This window comes from Agrilus planipennis, unplaced genomic scaffold (assembly GCF_000699045.2).
Source record: "Agrilus planipennis isolate EAB-ADULT unplaced genomic scaffold, Apla_2.0 scaffold52, whole genome shotgun sequence".
In the NCBI taxonomy this organism is placed as follows: Eukaryota; Metazoa; Arthropoda; class Insecta; order Coleoptera; family Buprestidae; genus Agrilus; species Agrilus planipennis.
Window position 1 is genome coordinate 687,945 of NW_020438883.1, and position 22,262 is coordinate 710,206.

A 22,262-nucleotide genomic window follows, 5' to 3' on the forward strand; every position below is an offset into this window, starting at 1 on the left:
AAATACTCGGTTAGATTAGGAATCCAACTAATCAGTAGTTGTCGTAAATTAATGTTGTCCTAACACATATTAATTACGCTGGAAGCCTGTTCTTATCATGAACTTACATAAAACATAGTTTAGAAAATAAATGCATTAGTAGCAAATTGGAAACCGAACATAGGAATATTGTATTTTATGCAATTATCAAAGAACGGCATCGTCTTCTGAAAAATACGTCAGAAAGAAGAAAATCTGTACAAATATCTTCAGTCATCTTTTTATATAAATTACAAAGAAAATGCGTGTGCAATTTAAAGATTTCAAGGTTTCAAGATTTTGAGAGTTCGATTAGTCAGAACAGCTTTTAGAGAAGCATGACATATTTTCAATAGATTTGGTTGAAAAACTATACCACGCGTTTACTAAATGATGTATTTTCGCTCGTATATGCTTTAAAAGGAAAAATTACCGACAAAGAAATGTGTAATTCTAATGTTAGGTGAACTTTCTTCTCTTCCTCTACATTTGTTGCAAAATAGAACAAACAAAATAGCTCAAAACCCCAACGCCAAAATACGACACTGTAGTTGTCCGAAGCACTTTTCAGTACACAAGGTTACCTTCTTCAGGGACTGAAGTGTCGTGTTTTGGCGTTGGGGTTTGTTCTACAACAACCGCCAAAGTTTTTCCAATCTTCATATTTGTCGCAAATTAATAATAATAAAATTTAGATATATTAAATGGTGTCAAATAATGAAATCGGTATACATTCTGTTATATCCAAGTTTTACTTAAAAACCGGACTTCACCAAGCGTGTTATTAATTTATAAATTACCAAACGTAATATGAGGCTTTTATTCTAATTTTACGCTCAGATATTCATTTTTTTTTTATTGTGAATGTGTTTCTATTGGTAAAATGAGTAATAAACGAAGAAGGGAAAAGACCTTTTTCTGCCCCTTGAGGTTGGGAAACTTTCTGAACCACCAGATGTGCATCGAGACATTTCGGGCTTATTAGTTATCATCAGCACATCATAAATAGTTTTGATAAATCACGAACTAAACTGATTAATACCAAGCCACTGACAGTACACATATACAGATATTAGCTGGTAACTGTAGTATTTCCTGGTACCGATTTGATAAGACCCTAAAAAGATACATCAGATAAGATAGAGATATACTGATAGTGAGTTGTTGTCTATTTGTTTCAGATTCTTTTTTAAATATCGTGTAGATATTGTTATGATTTTGTGAGTTTGTTGATTTTAAATTGTTAAGGAGACTTATAACATAGCTGCCAAATTGTTAAGGATAATAAATAATTGCCGACTGGTTACAGCATATAATAGAATATCAACATTGCGGCGCTTTTTGGTTGTTTTAAGTCGAGTTACCGTTAAATTATTCTGTAGGAGTTATTATCGTGGATTGCATGATAATAATCCGAGCGCCGGCGAAACAAAAATTAATATCTCATCGTCCATTCCCTCTTACGGTTATCGAAATTTGCATTTTGTGATTGCGGTGCACTACCACGGGGCTCTTGTTACTCATCACGCCATGATAACGGTGTCCGCGGGGCAGCACTTCGTCGTGGGCAACGCCAAACAATCCGCGCAAAGGCAAAAAGTATTGGGTAAGTGTACGGAATCATACTCTCATATACTTACGTGCATACATCATGCATGCATGCATACATACACGAGTACTTATCTGCCACGTACTTACTTGTTACATCGTCCATAGGTATGTATATACTTGCATATTGAAAATATCTGTCTGTCTGCATTGTGCTTTCCGGTACTACATGCACGGTGTGTGTCTGTTTACCTTGAGATGTAAATTCTAACCGGATCATAACTCATTGCCGACTATTTAACGTCGGTATAGTTCTTGCAGTATGACTTGGTTAATATGTCATGAATTCAAGTTTATTTCTTGGAATTACAGTTAACTGTTTATGAAAAAAGTAATTACAGTTAGAGAAAAGTTACGAAGTTAAGAAGTTCCGTATTGTTATATTCCAAATGAGGCTTATTAGTAAGTATGTAGTTGTTTTGTAATTACATACTGTGTATCAAATTTGAACCATACGGCATAAAAGATAGGAGACGAAAAATTAGAATAAGTGGCTATCTTAGGTATCTAGGAAGTCAGATAAATCAGGATGGAAGGAGTAGTAGGGATACAAAGCAGAGGATAGCGCAGGGTCGAGTCGCTTTCAATAAAAAGAAGTCGCTTCTATGCTAGAATTCGAAAAAAGTTGTTAAAGGTGTATGATTGGAGCTGTACGGGTGTGATACATGTTCAGTGGTCTCGGCGGAAAAGAAAAGGTTAGAAGCGTTCGAAATGTGGCGTTACAGGCGAATGATGAGGATGCCGTGGATAGAGAAGGTCAGAAATGAAGAGGTATTAGAATGAATAAGAGAACACAGGGCGCTATGGAAGTCAATAATTCATAGGCGAGATAGGTTGGTAGGACACCTTCCCAGGCATGAAGGTCTAGTCAGAGACATATTATAGGCAGAAACAGAAGTTACTAAGGGTAGAGATAGACTTAGATTAGATTAGGTTATTCTAGTTGTAGGGAAATGCGAAGATTAGCTCAGGGTAGGAAAGAGTGGAGGTGCGTGTCCCACCAGTCTTAGGACTGACGACCTTATGATGATGAGGAATAGGTTCAATAAGGTTCTACATGAAGGATTTCATAATACGTTGTGCCAAAACAGCAAGCAGAGTTGGTCTTTATTCTATCGAAGCTGTCTACCACGCGCTGATGAGATCTAGGAAGATAGCAATCGCCATTTGTGTCTGGCAGTTTCGACAAAATATTAACCACCATGAGCTTCTTTGTTCCATTATAATTGTAAGATTGGTTGGAAACGCACCTTCACTTTTTCCGATTCTGAAATTTCTGAAAAGTACAACATCCATCCTTAACCATTTGCGAACGGTCATCTGTCTAAATGGTCTTCTACTCCTCTTTAATCAAAGCTTAAACTTACTGAAAGTATTTCTGTAACTAGCTCTTCATGGCGCAGGTTCGGTATTGACTTCCATCGCCCTCTTTCTCTGTTTTAGTTTTTTCTGGTTGGTTGAGTCTACCATCGACATTTCGCACTTAGGTAAATGATATTTCGCGGATACTCTTTCGTTTCCCTTCTGTCTTAATTTCCTCTGTCTGTGTTACAGTTGAATGATGGGGATACCGTGCATAGAAAAGGTTAGAAATGAGGAGGTATTAGAAAGAATAGAAGAACACCTTCTTAGGCATGAAGGCTAGTCAGAGACATATTAGAAGCAGAACTAGGAGTTAGGAGGAGCAGAGGTATACCTAAATTAGATTACTGTTTCCAAATAGTTAAGGATATGGGTTGTTATAGTTTTAGGGAAATGTAATTTAGCTCAGGATAGGAAAAGGTGTAGGTGCGTGTCCAACCACTCTTAGGACTGAGGACCTTATGATGATGATGATAAAATTGTGTTATTAACTAACGTCGACTTAACTGTCAAAATATTAACTGGAGTTTAAGATAAAAATATTTCCATCTACCCTCCACTAATAGGACTTATCTAGTGACTTTTTAAAATTTCTAAATTAAGTCTCGACTGCTTTCTCAATCCTGACAAATCTGACCTTCTAGATATACCTGTCGTATATTCATATATTTTTTCCTTAATCTCTCAATAAGAAAACGTTTAAAAGTGCGCTGGGACAGCAAGTAGATCATCCTGTACGTTTTGCGTGTTCTTGTTTGCGCAGGGCCGGAAGTCTTGCAGAAAACGCAAGATCTCCGATCGAAAACAGTGTGTATCGAGTATCGTGCATACCATGTTTAGACTAATAAGGAGCAGGACGCACGAGACAACCAGCCGGCTGCTATTCTCCGCCAACAATATCCGATGTAGATAATGTCACTCGACTAGATATGACTTGTCGGTCGTTAATTTGCTTATCGCCTCTTAAATATCGGTTGTAATAGGAGCCGAGGAAGTTTCTGTGTCGCACCACGAGGTCAATTCCTTTAATGGTTGCGATTTTAATTGTCGACCCTTTTTTTTTTCTTCTTTTTCTTTTCTCATACGTAGCAAGGACTAATAAGTCGAGTACAGGTACTTCCACATACATGTACTTATGTATACATGTATGCTGCAGCCAATCTACACCATCTGGAATTCCTAAATACGGCCAGTTGTATTAGTAAACAGCGCTCTTCTCTAGAGTGTCTATGGAATGTCAATTAGAGCAGTTCATATTTAGATATTTCAACTATTAGGAAATTATTTTCGGATTTTGATGGTTGCGGTCTTGGAATCAACTTCCTTAGGTGATCCGTCGATTGAAATTGTCGTTCCAACTTCAACACCTGTGTTAGATACCTTGAGGAATTATTCAGAGAGTCAAATACTTAGTCGTAGTCCTTTTCTGGGTAATCAGACTGACGAAGAAAGTCAGTGAGACTGATACTACCATCAAGTGTTCGCACCAACAAAAATCTATGAGGATTCCTGTCACAGTTGCCTGCGAAAAATTTGATGGACAAATGTAATCCAGGGACAACCTGGGGAGGAGTATAGTCATGATGCCCGGCTAATAATTTCTTTGACACAGCTGTTCCATTTGACATCGCTACTTTGTTTAGAATATGGTTTGAATTACAATAGTTTCTTTTACTAGTATTTGATTTGATGACTAACCAAAGGGTATCTGCTTTGCTAAATGTTTACAACTTTGAACCCCATAGTCTTTAAAAACAACTCGCTGGTCGATATTGTAGGATTCCTTTCTAGAATTCTTTAAAAGTATACAAATGAAACAGATAGGCATGAACACTTTAGTTTCCCTTATCTCTCATAAACTACCTTGAAGATCTACCCACATAGGGGTGCAACTTAGGAGGAGTTCTATGCTCGCGAACGAAATGATTAGAAGCGTTCGAAATGTGGTGTTACAGGCGAATAATGAGGATACCGTAGATAGAGGAGATTAGAAATGAAGAGGTATTAGAAATAATAGGACTCTATGGAAGTCAATAAAAAATAGGCGAGATAGGTCGGTAGGACACCTTCTCAGGCATGAAGGTCTAGTCAGAGATATATTAAACTCAGAAACAGGATTTAAGAGGAGGAGAGGTAGAACTAGATTAGATTACAGTTCGCAAATAATTAAGGATGTGGGATGTTCTAGTTTTAGGGAAATCCGAAGATTAGCTCAGGATAAAAAGGAATGGAGGTGCGTATCCAACCAGTCTTAGGACTGACGCCCTTATGACGATGATGAAGGAATCAAAAATTATTCTGTAAATACCAATATACACTTTTCGATCTACTGCATTACAATATGTCTAAACATTTAGTTAACCTCTCTAAAGAACGGTGTTGTCGTAGGTATAAGTCACCTAGACGTTGTTGAGAATAGCTGATTTTTGTAAATTGGTTGCGATTCACACACACACACACACATCGTATAATACTGTAACCGTGCAACAGGTAATCTATTGTCGAGGACAAGCAATGGTCCGTGGTGGTCGGTATATTCGCCACGGTGGGTAGCCAATGCGAAGCGGTTTTATTGTTGAATTTGAATGGGTACCGTTAGGTTTTTTAGGTAATTAGGTGGCTATGAAAACGCAATATTATTCTCATACGCGAACTACGCCAAGACTTTTGAGGCGCGACCAACGACGGCGACACGGACGGACGAAAGAAACTCTGCCGTTGAGTGTTGTTCATAGGTCATTCGCGGAAACTTAGCTGTACTCGATGATCATAAGCATATCTACCATCCTTTATGATAATCGTCATGGACTGCACTCATTGACCATTGACGACTCAGTTTCCTGTATAAGGAGCTACGAATTGTAATTTTATTTTGGCTAACTCCTACTTGCTCTTTTTTCCATTTCTGTATAGGCAAACAAGAATAGTATATGTCAGTTACAGTCATTAAGATCATCTAGTCCAAGTAAATAGAATAACCCTTTTTTGGGATGTTCTTTTACAAAATTGGTGATGAAAAAGAAGGTGTCAGAAATGAATACATCGACTCAATACCGGACTAATTATTGTCTTAATGAAAATCAATATACAATATTAGAGGAAAGATACATTATTCATCATGATAATGGATAATATATTCGAAACATATAGTAGAAATCTAGAAATCCTAAAGAATGAGACAACACAATATTTGTTATTATAACTTTTTATTAATTATCCTAAGAATTATTATTTGTGGATAATTAGTAATATGTTTTTGTAACTTTTGTAACAAACGTCAGGTGTTGTTTCTATTATTAATTAAATTACAGGAAGTTATAAGCTCATGCATACAATTTGTAAATGGAAGGAGTTCCCTTCATCTCAAATGTTGCTGATCAGTACTGTTAGTCATAATTGGTGGTATCGACATTTCTGGTTCACATCAGCACACCTTCGACACCTTCAACAGAACAGTGATCAATTCATCTGCTGCCATTAAACAGCGTTTAACGAGTAGGTAAAAACTGCGAATTGAACGCCATCTATAGAGATTGTACAATACCTTTTGAGTTCATTTGACATGTCGATATCCTAATTACAGAGGAATCTTTTTAGACATTAGTGAATCCCACAATAAGTAACTTGCAAATGGCGTTCACTACGTCATCTGTACTCATTCACTGGTCGTTCTTCTTCTTAAGTTAATACTGAAGGTATAAGAAAGGGTATTGTTCATATGCCTTACTGTAACATGGTATAATGTATGATAATAATAGAGAAAAGAAAAAGAGAATGTATAATGGTAAATCACAAAGCTGGAGGTATCTTTAGTTTTGACATGTTGATACAAGTAACCTTAGCTGGTCGTAATGTACAAATAATAAGAATCTGCAGCGATATCTAAACGACTCAGTGCCTCTTTTAGTCCGTGTACATAACAGATATCCAGGCATTAACCACCACAACTAATACTCGTGTATATAAGTAGATACTATGTTTAAAACCTACCTCTTCTAATGACTCTGTGAACTTTTCCGAAAGTTTGATTTGGAATTTATGAGCGAGAGATTATCGGCACAAAACGCGTATCTTAACAAAACACGGTTGATTAATGATTGGACGGCAAGAGGGAGAGTAATAACAAGGCATTAATATTAATGACAAAAACAAACGCCATAAACCTACGCATATTCGCAATGTGCACATTTTTTTTGCTCGGCAGATTAAGAGAGTGAGAAAGAGAGAGGAAATCGCTGTGGATGAACTCTTCGAGGTTCATAATAAAATTGCAACATTGTTCATATACCTACAGGAAATGCCGCTGCGATGGCGATCGAAATTGTTATTACTTATTGCTACTATCTATTTTAAAATTTGTAACAACATTGTGATAATTCTATCAATATGGGGCTGATATTTTACAAATCAACCAAAATGGTTGTATGATTGTATACTATTCTTATAATTTCTACTTCAGCTAGTAAAATATTTATCTTTATTAATCTTTTACCAATTTCCAAAAGTTTCACTTTGTGACGAGTGAAGCAAGATGAAGACCAATCCTGAAGAATCTAATTTAGGTCTACCTCTACCCCTCCTAAATCCCGTTTCAGCCTCTAATATGCCTCTGACTAGACATTTATGCCTGAGAAGGTGTCCTACCAATCCATCTCGCTTATTTTTTTATTGACTTCCATAGAGTTCTCTATTCTCCTATTCTTTCTAATACCTCTTCATTTCTAACCTTCTCTATCCTCGGTATCCTCATCCAGCACCGTCGTAGACCATGCCGGTGCCCTTGGGCACACAAGAATTTGAGGCCCTTTTGGATAGTAAAGTAAATTGAATGATACAAACATTTATCCATTATGATCTTTTAATTAAATAAAATATACTTTATCGGTGTTCGCCGAATTAATTGCGTATATTTTAGGGGGTGTTATCAACAAGCAAGACTTCTTGAAGCAAAAAATTTCACTACTGAAACAATTCTTCTGAGTACATTTTTCCAATAATTGACTTTGACTGCGTTATACTGAGACAACTCGACCAGTGGATTTGATTCTTACGACAAATTCATCATAAATTGCCTGTGCTATAAACTGTTCTCATGCTCCATTAATAAGTTACTAATATGCTTTCAGTCTTTATATCCCTTTGGAGAACTCAAATTATGTCCAGTACCAGCACTCGTAGGTAATAGACGACAGAAATAACAGTACACAGATTTCTTCGACAGTGAATAAAGGAGCCTTTTTCTTTCTGTACACTCCCCATTCGTTAATTTACGGGTGAAAATATTATATTTTTAGTCAAGTTTCTAATTTTTGTTTTACACTTAAATCTGGAAAACTCGTAGAGGATTCGGAGAAGTTACACTTTTTATTTTGAAAAAACTCTGGCCCTTTTCGAATCCAAATATTGCGTACATCTTCTGTTAAAATTTCATCACAGTACGTACCAGGATCAGGATAGATGATGTTGTATTGTAATTAATTAGAATGCATTCTGCATTCGGAAAGAAAAGTGTAATGGAAGCAAATAATATCGGCCTTCCGGGGCCCTCGTGAGGACGAGGGCCTTGGACACGTACCCCGTGTGCCCTTATGGTAAAGACGGTATTGTCCTCATCATTCGTCGGTGTTGCCACATTTCGAACGCTTCAAACCTTTTATTTTCCGCAGCGCCCACCGTCCATGTTTCGCACCCGTATAGCGTCGCGCTCCAAACCGTAACAACCTTTGAACCTATTTCTAATTGAATCGTTTACATTCAATATCGAATATGTAAAAATAGATAAATCATGAACCGGTGTTGTTGTTTCTTGCATAATGTTTTAGTAAACGTTATGCTTTATTTATATATTGCTATATATACAAATATGTTTTTTTTCCGAAATTCTACAGTCTGTACCATTGTATTTTATATTAATTAAGTGTTGAATACAATGGAGCAAATAAATTGTTGCTAATTGGGTGATATGTCGACAAAGGCCGGATATTCATATAATTGTAAAGGGGATTTAACATGTTCTTCTTGTTTTCAGCTACAATTGTTAATTTTCTAACAATGTAGGTCTCATATGTGCAGCTGCTACCTTTGTTGAAACTAATAAATTTAAAAGTGGCTTTTACTACGAACGTTTCATTATAGTACCTACTCAAGTTTTTTGTTTTGTTACGATAGTTTTAGATACAAAAAAATCTGTTTCCTCAAGGAATATAATTTACGTCTTCCTTTGTACTTTAACCTGAACTGATGTACAAGATTCAATTAGAAAAATTTAAACAGGAGGAAAACCGCCGTGAGAAATACTTAACAACAGTGATTAGATTTATTATATTGAAAACACGATCGGGTATTGATTTTTTGCCCGACGGTTTTCATTTAAATTGCTTTTTAATTAATACAATCAATAAAAGTTGACCATAAATTCATTTATTGTTATGCAAATACCGCGTTGAGATGGAACTACAACACCTGTTATAATGTGCAGATACATAAATACCATTTGTCAGGAATATAAATTGTAATTTATGTCTCTGTTCTGTGGGAAAACGATAAGGGAGTATACACAGGAAAGGAAAAATGTTCACCGAACATAGAAATTAGAAATTTCTGTGTTGAAATTGTTTCCTTTGTTCTCAAAGGATTTGTGCATGTTGATTATTAAAGTAAACCAGCATAGAAATAAAAACTACAAAGACGTGTAATCTATGGTGTGGACAGTAAGACCGTCGACAGTCACTGAGTTATGCTCACCAGGTTGTTGCGCAGTAAGTTACTGCGCATTCGATTTGTGTTTGACGACTAACAATATCAAAACTGTTCCGAGATTCTTTGTTCTCTTTTAGTCTTTTCAGGTTCATACATTCAAGTTTAGTATTTTATCCTGTATCTGCCTTCTATTTAGCAGTTACGAGTATGCTTAACCTCTAAATAATTTGACAGCTTATATTGGGATCCGTCAAATAGGAGCCTAAAAACATGGCGCCGATTAAGGAAAATTTATCGTAGTCCCTATAGTGTACCGTGCAATTTCCAAGTTTTTAAATTACGATAAAATGATAAGTATTGACACAATATGTGATTGGGCTGACACAAAGCCTCGGAAAGGAAATTTCGTTGAAGGTGAGCGTGTTTTTAATGCCAATCACATTATAAAATTCGGAAATAACAAATCCGGAAGCTAGCCTTCAAATTCCGTCAAGTTTACTGCCTANAAATAAAATTTATCTTATTATTGTTTATTAATGATAATCTATATGTTATTTGTTACACCTGCAAGGTGTGATAAGAGTATGTGTATTCTGAAGTGGAGTGATATTTTTCGAGAAATGTCTAATTTATTGATTCGTTAATGATTACGAGATTGTAGCATGTGATGCTTAAAATTAAATTTCGAAAAGAACAGATACTAGCTAGATTAGCTTCGAAAAACCGACCATACAATTCGTAAGCTATTTTTAACGTTTTAATTAGTGTATTAACTTACCTGCCCCTCGTGTAACGGTAATGGCATGGATATACAAATAAGCAGGCGTGTATAAAAAAAACAAGTCCGCGAACATGTTTACCTAGGAAAAATTAATGCTTAAAATTAAGTGATTACTTTGCGCTCAAATGGAAGGCGCGAGTAAAAACAAAATTTAAGATACTGCTGCAAATGCTAGATCTCTTTCGCCGAATCGAGACGGAAAAGTCATAAATAAATCATTCGTACAATGGGGTAGGTACAAAGATGGAAAAGGGCCTTTTTTCGACCAATACGATACGATTCGATGCAGATGAAATCCAACATGATATTTGCAGTGGCGTACACAAAGTTCCTATGTAAATTTTTCCCTCATTCGAGTTATAAATTTTGCCACCAGACGATGTGTGCCCATTTGACGGATCCCAATAGTCATTCTAAAAACATTTGTCTGGAAAAAATACTCGAATGAAAATCGTGTAGGTAAGGGTACAGGCTTTTAAATTAATATAAGTGATTGCAGTACAATAAATAACAACGGGGTTAATGATTAACAAACTTCTTACAGATAATTCTAGTAAAAGTCGGTATTAATTTTTTTAATTTTTTCAATTTCTGTACCAGTTTGCTAGTATTATTAGGAAATAATATGGTCGTTGAGTATTGTTACTTTGCCTGCATGTTGTTCCTGTGCACAAGTGATAGTACAACGGCGTAGCTTGGCACATAATTAACTATAGAAAAACAATCGCAAGTTGTTCGTTACCGGTGGTAACAATCTTCTGTGTTTTAAATGAAAGTGCGCCATGTAGACTTAAAATAAATAGTCGTACGGTTCCGTCGCAACGTGGAACCTTCTAATGATACCCAACTTTACCACGATATTCATCTAGTTCTACTGAACTCAAAACGAAAACGGAACGAAATCGGTAGCAAAATTTTGTCATGAACTTGAACCATTTGATAAGGGTAAGCAACTGAACAATGTCTCCGATCTTTTAAATTTGAATAGCGCTTAAAAAATAATAAATCCCTTTTGAGAAGATATCGGAGAAAGTATTAGTGGGAGAGAGGGCGCTGTGGAAGTCGATAAGGAAAAAAAGGAGAGATAGATGATAGGACATCTTCCAGGAGATGAAGGGATGGTTGGAATCACACTAGAAGCAGATGCAAGAGTATAGATGGTCATAGGAAGATCTGGATTAGATTGAGTAGACCGACTACATTGGATGATGGATCTCTACTGTAAATATATATATATTTTTACAGTAGAGATCCATCATCCAATGTAGTCGGTCTACTCAATCTAATCCAGATCTTCCTATGACCATCTATACTCTTGCATCTGCTTCTAGTGTGATTCCAACCATCCCTTCATCTCCCGGAAGATGTCCTATCATCTATCTCTCCTTTTTTTCCTTATCGACTTCCACAGCGCCCTCTCTCCCACTAATACTTTCTCCGATATCTTCTCAAAAGGGATTTATTATTTTTTAAGCGCTATTCAAATTTAAAAGATCGGAGACATTGTTCAGTTGCTTACCCTTATCAAATGGTTCAAGTTCATGACAAAATTTTGCTACCGATTTCGTTCCGTTTTCGTTTTGAGTTCAGTAGAACTAGATGAATATCGTGGTAAAGTTGGGTATCATTAGAAGGTTCCACGTTGCGACGGAACCGATATATATATATATATATATTTCAAAATCTAAATCGAAAGCCTTAAAGTATAGGGTGTTACTTTCATATTACGTGACTAAACGTACCAAAAACTTGAAAGGTTCTAAAGGACTGAGATTTATCTTGATCTTTTTGTCATTTGTGATGTACTAGCTGTTACCCGCGACTTTGTCCTTGTGGAATTTGAATATATTTAAAACCCCCATTTTACATCTTTAGGGGTAGTGTTTGATAACTCATTTTACAGTAAATTACCGTAGTACAGAGCCGTGCAAACTCGGCTCTTTTGACTCCTCAGGTATAGCCAAGGAGCTCCTCATTGCTCCTGCGAGTGAGATGATTCTTTCCTTTTCTTATCCCTTCCATTTCGTAGGTCGAGTCCCCTCTTCCATAGCCTAACCCAATAGTATTGTGAACGTAGTCCGGCATGCTACCCCTGAGCTGCGGGACGATAATTAGGAAATTTTCGTAAGTATTTAAGTTTGCGAAAGAGGCTTCGCTCGTCTACGGGATGAAGGGGTTTGATATGGGAGTGGAAGGGAGAAGAAAAGAAGAAAGCAATATGGGCCATTACTGCTTACTCTCTCGTATTCATTGAAGGGTATGGAGTGAGCCAAACTAACCTCAGGTAGCGGCTCCCATGAAGTTAAAGTAGAAACCTCTGTGCAAAATTTCAATCTTCCTGACACAACAGTTTGGGCTGCGCCTTAGTCTATACCCTTGTACTTTTTCCTCCCCGTATAGAGAGGGTACTATGGAAGTCAATAAGGAAAAAAGAGAGATACATGATAGAACACCTTTCAAGACATGAAGGGGTAGTTAGAATTATACAAGAGTATAGATGATCATAGGAAGATCTAGATTAGATTGATTAGACTGACAACATTGGGTGATGGATCTCTACTGCAAATACATACATTTCAAAATATAAATCTAATGCTATTAAATAAAGGGTGCTACTATCATAATACGTGACTAAAAATACTAAAACGTTGAATAGTTCCAAAGGACTGAGATTTATCTTGATCTTTTTGTCATTTATGGTGTACTAGCTGTTTTCTGCGACTTTGTCCGTGTGGAATTCGATTATATCTGAAACCCCCATTTTACACCTTTAAGGGTGGTGTTTGATAACTCATTTTACAGTAAATTACCGTAGTACAGAGCCGGGAATACTCGGCTCTTTTGACTCCCGAGTGCTCCTCAGGTATAGCCAAGGAGCTGATCATTGCTCCTGCGAGAACGAGTGAGATGATTCTTGCCATTTCTTATCCCTTTCATTTCGTAGGTGATTCCCCTCTTCCATAGCCGAACCCTGAGCTGCAGGACGATCATTAGAAAATTTTCGTAGGTATTTAAGTTGCGAGAGAGGCTTCGCTTCCCTACGGAATGAAGGGGCTTGATATGGGAGTGGAAGGTAGAAGAAAAAAAGAAAGCAACATGGGTCATGTATTCATTGGAGGGTATGAAGTGACCCAAACTAACCTCAGGTAGCGGCTCCTACGAAGTTCAAATTTGCCCGGCTCTGCCGCAGTATATGGAACCTCTGTGAAAACTTTAAATCTTCCTGACTCAACAGTTTGGGCTGCGCCTTAGTCTATACCCTTGCACTTTTTCCTCCCCGTATAGAGAGGGTACTATGGAAGTCAATAAGGAAAAAAGAGAAATACATGATAGAACACCTTTTAAGACATGAAGGGATAGTTAGAATTATACAAGAGTATAGATGGTCATAGGAAGATCTGATTAGATGGATGATGGATCTCTATTGTAAATACATACATTTCAAAATATAAGTCTAATGCTTTAAAATAAAAGGTGCTACTATCATATTATGTGACTAAAAAATCTTAATCTTTTTGTCATTTTGATGTAGATACTAGCTGTAACCCGCTACTTTGTTCGTGTGGAACTCAATTATATCTGAAACCCTCATTTTACAGCTTCAGGGGTGGGATTTTGATAATTCATTTTACAGTGGATGATACCATAGTATAAGGAATCCTTGTGCAAAATTTGAAGCTTCTTGACTCAACGGTTTGGTCTACGCCTTAGTCAATACTCTTGCACCCTTTTTTTCCCTTTAGAGGGGGCACTATGGAATTCAATAAGGAAAAAAGAGAGATACATGATAGAACACTTTTCAAGACATGAAGGGATAGTTAGAATTATACTACAAGCAAGATCCAGCTGTATAGACGGTTATAGGAAGATCTAGATTAGATTAATTAGATTGGCGACATTGGATGATGGATCTCTATTGTAAATACATACATTTCAAAATATAAATCTAATGCTATTAGATAAAGAGTGCTACTATCATATTACGTGACTGAAAGTACTAAAAACTTGAATAGTTCCGAATGACTAAGATTTATCTTAATCTTTTTGTCATTTATGGTGTATTAGCTGTTTCCTGCGACTTTGTCCGTGTGGAATTCGATTATATCTGAAACCCCCATTTTACACCTTTAGGAGTGGTGTTTTAAGAACCCATTTTACAGTGGATGGTACCGTGTAGTACAAGAAATCTTTGTGCAAAATACTATAAATCCTTTCTTAGTGCTTTCCGATATCTATCCAAAATCCCATATTTAGGTTTTCCATTTTTCAGTTGAGTTCAGTGTTATGCAGTCAGTTGTGATGCCTGCATGTGGTACAAGAGGAAGACTGGTATCAGGCTCCGTTCTACGTAACTGCTCATCATTTTAATTGCCGGCATGTCACCCGATGGGACACGGAGGCGTTTGTTTTAACAAATCGCGGAAATTGCGCACAAGACAGAGCCCTGGCTAGATGGCAAGCACCTTACCTTACGGTATTTTAAAATAATAAACAATTACTTACGTGTGGGTTTATTGCCATTTGCGGAACGTAAGCGTCTTCTTGGTTTTTTTTTCTGTTTTCTTTTGTTTGATTGTTTGTTCTGCTGATTTCGACGCGTTCGGACTTTAATTGGCTGATTCTATCGCGTTTTCACGAGTAGAAGCTCTTGACTTGTTATTGCCATTGTAATATTGTGCATCGGCTAAAAACCGGCGTGTGATAGGTCAATTCTATTAGTTACCCACCGAGATCTTCACGTCAAGATGAAGAAAGGAACGAAAAGGCATTATCTTGTCGGCTGTGGTACTGATAGTAGCTATTTATCCTATTAAATTCTTATTTAATTGTCGTTGATTTCGTTTATTACGTAACTTCTCTAATGAACAAACTACCTACTCGTTGCGTTTCTCGTACGTACTTCTCTCTTGTACTGAAATGAACGGAAAACTGGCTGAATTCACTGTAGATTTGAGAAAATTGAAGTCAGGTAGTGATGAGCAAAGCAAAGTCAAGACCAACACTGTCTCAGTCTTGCTTATTAGACCCTGGTATTGGTTTTGGTTTTGCCGAAATATTTCTAGAATTAGTGATAGTTATATCGTTTCTAAAAATAGCAAGAGCTATGAAAACTCGAGAACTTTCCCTTTCTCCAATGCATAAATTAATCTTTTAGCGAAGAAAATAGTAAAGGTTCTTAAAAAAGTAAAAATATTGCATTTAACAATAATGCATTTTCGCAAGATTATGATCAAGACAAAGACTAGTTTTGTTCACTACTAGAAATAAGTTTTAAAAATGAATAGTCTCAACATTTATTTGATGAAAACCGCAAGTAAAACTAAAACTACATAATTAGAAGAATCCCACAAATTGTCACAATTAATTCTTCAAAACGTTTCATGAGCAGCATTCTGCCTTGGATGACAGTTTTCCAGGTTTATGGTGTTGTGGTTTTTGGAATTTTCTTCCTGCCTGCGCTTGCGGCTAGTATTTTCGAAATCTTTGACGCTCTTCGCTCTTCTAAAGACCGCGGCCCATAAACCAGATAAATTAGAATACTTTTAAGTAGGATATTGTAGCTAATTATAAGAAGCAAACACTTTGCTTTAAATCCAACTTTAAAAGGATGGTATTCAATCCAAAGGATTTATCTTTGTAGTAATAAATTACTGATAAATTCTCAAAGGAAATTACTATATCAATGTGTACTTGGAGACTGGAAGTAGAATGGGAAATGACAATACATACATGCCGAAGGGTAGTATATATTTAGTCACATAAAAGTACCTGTACGCGACGGCAAATAAGCCTCGTTCATGTCTCTTCCCTTTCGGGTCCCCGTGCATTGTGTCACATACCCTTGCATGCGACAGGTGATGGTCGTAAATGATGCAGAAATTGGAGGATGCTATGGGTTACTTAGACGTGCATGCGACATCGATACCGCGGAACAATCTTTTGACTGTCAAACAGGCGAAACTCATCTTGTAAGATATTTACTCGTACGAACTTATCGTACATAATGGGCGTGCTGTGTCAAACTTTCTGATACCATAGTCAAATTATCATACAAAATTGCAAAATATTAAAAATAAATAAGTGCAGCGACAACAATGTTTTTTGCCGTGAAGCTTCTTATGATGCACATGCACCCCGATCACCTGAGGAGTGAAATTCTGAAAGAGGGTTAAAGTGCAAATTGCTACACCCTGCTCGAAGATAACATCAAATATTACAATGCTGCCAACACAACCTTAATAGCCAAAGCGCGTAGAAGTCGTAGAGATAACACAGTACGGTAGGAATCTGTCATGATCCTGGAAATATCCGTCAAAACAGGAAGTTGGCAGCTTTGTGTGAAAGTTTGTCATTTTCAAAGGTGGTGTCGAAAAGGGATGACGGATTCGTGTGCCTCACCTGTGACATCACATGGCTATTAAGTTATCTGTGTTTCTTATGAGATTGTCTATTATAGAACAGCTTAACATTTCGCATTCATTTTTGTATCAATCAACGATTTAAATTAGAGATAGATTCTGATACCCGGTTTGGATCTGCTACGTGACGGATCCGGTACTTTTTTTAGGATTCAGTTGGGTAATGAATAATAACGTCGGGTATGCATGAACAAGAATACATCAGTACACCAGAACAGTTACAATCTCTTGTTGGTATATCAAGTTTTGATCGATTCACTTAAGGATGGCATCACATTGATGTAAAGTTTTCTACGTTTCTTATTAGATTGTCTATTGTAGTACAGCTTAACATTTCGCATTTATTTCTGTATCAATCAACGATTTAAATTAGAGATAGACTCTGATACCCTGTTTGGATCTGGTACGGGGCGGATCCGGCATTTTTTGAGGATTCGGTTGTGTAATAGATAATGACGTCGGGTATGCATGAACAAGAATACATCAGTACAGCAGAACAGTTATTATTTCTATCTCTTGTTGGTATATCAACTTTTGATTGACGATAACTTATAAGTGTGTGAATTAACACCTTGTAGACTTTTAATGTTTCTAAACATTATAGGTTCGTTTCAACTCATTCAACCCTCTCGATAAATACCGTCAACCAATAATAATTAATTTAATTATTTTAATAAGTTTAGTGAGCTTGACGTAATGTGGTTTGGGACCTTGAAAACATGAACCATTAATGGGAGTGGTTTTGCCTAGTATCCGGTACAGCTAATGTCCGGATATCCGGTACCCAGCAAAATAAATATCCGGTCCATCACTAATTTAAATAATGTCATAATAAGTGCCTCCAGAATTCATAACTTTTACCATCATATTTTCAGTGTTTTTTTACAGTTAGGTGTTATTTACTAATCAAAAACAAAAGCCCTTTTGAAATATAAATTTCAATACCTGAATAATTATTTAAGTGTTTAAATTATCAAATATTTATTTAGTAGTTAAATAATATAAGTACGTCTTTAATATTTCTAATTGATAGTGAAACAATAAGTCAATTTCTTATTCTTTTTATAACGTTGTTTATCATATTTAAAGAGTTGAGTATTTTACGAGTTCTGTCGATGTTTGGTGACCGAAACCGGTTTGAGCAAGATAAATTTGCTATTTTTAGAAATGATATAATTCAGAACTTTCACTTTTCCGCAACGGCTAGTAATACGACGCGACGCTGTTAACCTGTGAACCTATTAGGTCGATCGGGTCGTCACTTCGCGAACGTGTTTTATTGTGGAATCGGTCCTTTTGTTGTACATTTTCGGTTAATTAACTATAATGAGTTCGAAATCGTGTCTAGTGATTCGGTATTTCAAAACAGATACATTTGTGAACTATGATTTGTACTCTATTTGTTGTAATTAAGTGTCGAACGTTTAAGAAACGAAAAAACGGATCGGGTTATGATGGAGCGTGTTCGCAGTCGATTAACGCCATTATGCAAGTCAAAAGGTTTGTAATAAATTTAATTATTGACATTGCGTAAAATTTGTTCGTACAAGAGTTACTTTATAAAACAGAATTAATTACCTTGAATTGGGTTATATCCTTGATGATAAATATATTGTTATTGATCAGAGGGTATATGATCCAAGTACAATGACTGGGTGCCTAGGTTAGGTTAGGTAAGGCACTCAGTGACTAATATGACTGCACATGTGACTAGACTTAATTGATGTAAGAAAGTTAATATTAATATGTTCGTAATTTGAACGAAATTTTCGATAACGGTACTTATTCGTTCAAATTTTAATGGGTTTAGCTAGTATTTGTTTAACTACATTTTCATAATCCATAAGACAAAAAAATAAATTTCATCTACCTACTCATTTCATTCACATTGTGTAGATATTCGTTACAGGAATGATACCTTTTTTTATATTAAATCTGAAACAAGATCGAGCGAGGTATCTGTATTTCACTGAATTTTGCATATATAAAACATTACAGGACATAAAGAGGTGATGTACTGCCTACATTACCATAAAATGTTCATGTTTAAAGTGCACTTTGTTAAATATTGCGATTTTATTACTTTCTCTGTTTGTAATCCATTCTAGATAACAGTTTAACAAAAATTTAAATTAAAAAATTTAAAATATGATACCGTAAAAAGAATATATGTATAAAAGTAAATTAAGAAGTTCTAAAATATCAAATCGTTGCAAATCGGAGGCACACATGTAACAGGAGACTGTAATTATTTATCATATGTAATTGGCTGATTTTTTTACAGAATCTTAATTCACTTTTATTTAATTAATTCATCAATTAAATACAAATTTAAATTTTTAAAATTTCCACCAGCTTCAAGCGTCAGGCATGTATGTATCTACTACATAGTAGTAAGGTCGTCAGTCCTAAGACTGGTTGGACACGCAGCTCCATTCTTTCCTATCCTGAGCTAATCTTCGCATTTCCCTAAAACTAGAAGAAAAATCCAATTATCCGAATTTTTATTATCCAAATTGATTGGAATATTTGAAATTCTAGTACTGCAATTTATTTAATAAAATCCGTCCATCATAAACGTTACTATAATTTTATTCTTTTCGTTTTTCAGTTTTTGTACTAAGTAAGTATACATCTCTTTGCTAGTGTCCATTTAATTTATTTAACGTGTTTTTTTCTTGCTGCAAACTCTTTTGTGAAACGAGTTTCCCTTTTAAACGAAGTTTCCGTCTGTTCTGTTCTTAAAAAGACCTGTTTCCCGTTTCAACGACGACTATTTAAAAGTGTTCTACAACGTTGTTTAAAAATAAAATCGTCATTAAATTGAGTGTTATGAAAACTGGAATAGAGCCATTCCGTAAGGATGTTAGGGTTCCGTAAAACATTCTGGGTCAATTAATTGAACTGGAACTAAGTACATTTGAAAGCTCTTTTTTAATATGTAGTGTTGTGGTAGACTAATAACTTAGACTACTTTTGAAAAAAAAATACTATCATTACGTTTATTTAAGAATATTCAATATTGATAGACGCTTATTTTCTCGAGAAATATAAAACTTAGTGTGAGATTTTAAGTAGATAGATGTATAAAAAACAGAAGTACGAGGGTGGATTGATAAGTTTCCGGCCTAACCAAGAGATGACGCCACTAGGCCTACCTTGAGGTGACATTCTATAGTACCATCCTTGGATAGCTTGTAGCTATAGTTTCAGCCCGATCTCCTTGCTAGTGTAGGTTTGACAGCACGCTGAACAAGACGCCTCTGTGGTTTTCGTAAAAATGGAAAAGCAGGAAAATCGTGCTGTCATCAAATACTTTTATTTGAAGGGGTTAACGCCGAAGGAAATTAAAAAAGAGATGGACTCAACACTGGGGACATCCTCCCCGTCATATTCAACCGTTAAGCAGTGGGTTTCCGAGTTTAAAAAGGGTCGTGTGAGCACCTCTGATGGGCCTCGCTCAGGACGCCCCGTTGAGGTCACAACTCCAGATATGATCGAAAAAATTCATCAAATAGTGCTGGGAGACCGCAGATTGAAAGTGCGTGAGATAGCTGAGACCTGTAAGATGTCATATGAACGTGTGCAACATATTTTGCACCAACATTTGCATATGGAAAAGCTCTGTGCAAGATGGGTGCCGCGTTTGCTAACAGTCGACCAAAAATTGATTCGAAAAAACATTTCTACCGCAAATTTGTCATTGTATAAGCGTAATCCAAGCGAATTTTTGCGTCGATTCGTAACCGTTGACGAAACGTGGGTCCACCACTAGGTACACTCCTGAAACCAAAGAACAGTCTAAACAGTGGATTGGACCAGGGGAACCAACTCCAAAGAAGGCAAAAACAATTTTTTCGGCGAACAAGGTTATGGCTACTGTTTTTTGGGATGCAAGAGGTATTATATACATTGATTACCTTGCAAAGGGTAATACTATCACTGGTCAATACTACGCAGACTTATTGCAACGTTTGAGCCACGAGGTGAAAATTAAACGACCTCATCTGGCGAAGAAAAAAATCTTGTTTCATCACGATAACGCACCAGCGCACACGTCAATCGTTGCGACGGCTAAAATCAACGATCTAAAGTTTGAATTGATGCCGCACCCTCCTTACTCTCCAGACCTAGCCCCGAGTGACTATTTTCTGTTCCCTAATCTCAAAAAATGGCTTGGCGGTAAGAGATTTGCGGACAATGAAGAAGTAATCGAAGCTGTAAATGGTTATTTTGAGGAGCTTGACGAATCAGTCTATAGAGATGGCATTAATAGACTGGAACACCGCTATGAGAAAAATGTATCAGCCTTGGAGGAGATTATGTTGAGAAATAAAAAAAAAAAAATTTTAAAAACCTTGTTTTTCTTGGTCAGGCCGGAAACTTATCAATCCACCCTCGTATATAAAAAATAAAACTGCAACGCACTCACAAGTATGACAAAAATATATTTGGATCAGCTGAGATAAAACAACTCTGATATTGAAGGCAACATTGGGGATTTGGAACTATAGATATATACTGGGCGGTTCGTAAAATACTGAGAAGTAGGGCAATTGCAAATTGAGCAATCATTAAAATCATCATCATAGGGTTGATTACTAGAACATTCACCTCCATTCCTTTTGGTAATTGTTTAGTTTGACATGACATCTCGATTTCATAACTATCAATAATATAAAAACATATACGCCTACAACTATAATATAAAATTCTTCCCGCAGGTAGTTAAACCACCCCACGTTTTCGCACACTGGAAGTTTGCAAAATATAAATCTTAAATGGTTACAGTTTTTGTATTTTTTGAAACTCAAAGCTGAAGTCCTCATTTGCGAGCCCAACATACCTATAATTAAGCGTGACGAGCTCTACTTTTTCTCTATTTTTAATATCATCATCCTGAAGCCATACCTACCACTTGTACATTCTTGTGTAAAGTCAGTAGATCCTTGTTTCTTTGACAAATTTTTTACCAAGAAGATTCTCATATTTTTATTCAGTAATGGGCTATTAGTCTTCTTAGCTGGCTTGTAGTGTTGATCTTAAATATGTACACAAACATGCTTGCTTCAGTCTTGAACTTATTGTACCCTAACCAATAAATACACCATCGATATATTTATATAAATAACTGAAATAGCTCACATGGAGCTGATGTTAGTAGATAATGCTCGTAATGGAACTTGGAGAATACTTCAAGAGTCATTTGGAGCATATTTTTTTCTTGGGTATTGAATTTTGCAACATACAATGGATGTCTTCGATCAAAATTTGAGATAGTAGCGGTTGTTTATCTTAAGTGGATGATCTTGTTTGTTTTCACAGTATCTTTAGGTAGCTAATCGCTTCGTTCAACGTCGTTACCAGTAGTAACT

General features: G+C 36.2%; 1 protein-coding gene across 3 annotated transcripts in view; it reads left to right on the forward strand.

Moving 5' to 3' along the window:
* Positions 1–1,267: 1,267 nt before the first annotated feature.
* The window catches only part of LOC108734668 (autophagy-related protein 16-1-like), a 366,227-nt gene continuing 345,232 nt past the window's right edge, over positions 1,268–22,262 (forward strand). The window contains exon 1 of one of the 3 annotated variants that reach the window (XM_018466312.2): positions 1,268–1,624. The gene's annotated coding sequence lies outside the window, so the exon portion shown is untranslated. Of the gene's footprint in view, positions 1,625–18,189; positions 18,388–22,262 lie in introns of those variants that run through there. The other 2 variants (XM_018466314.2, XM_018466313.2) reach the window with 2 other exon arrangements.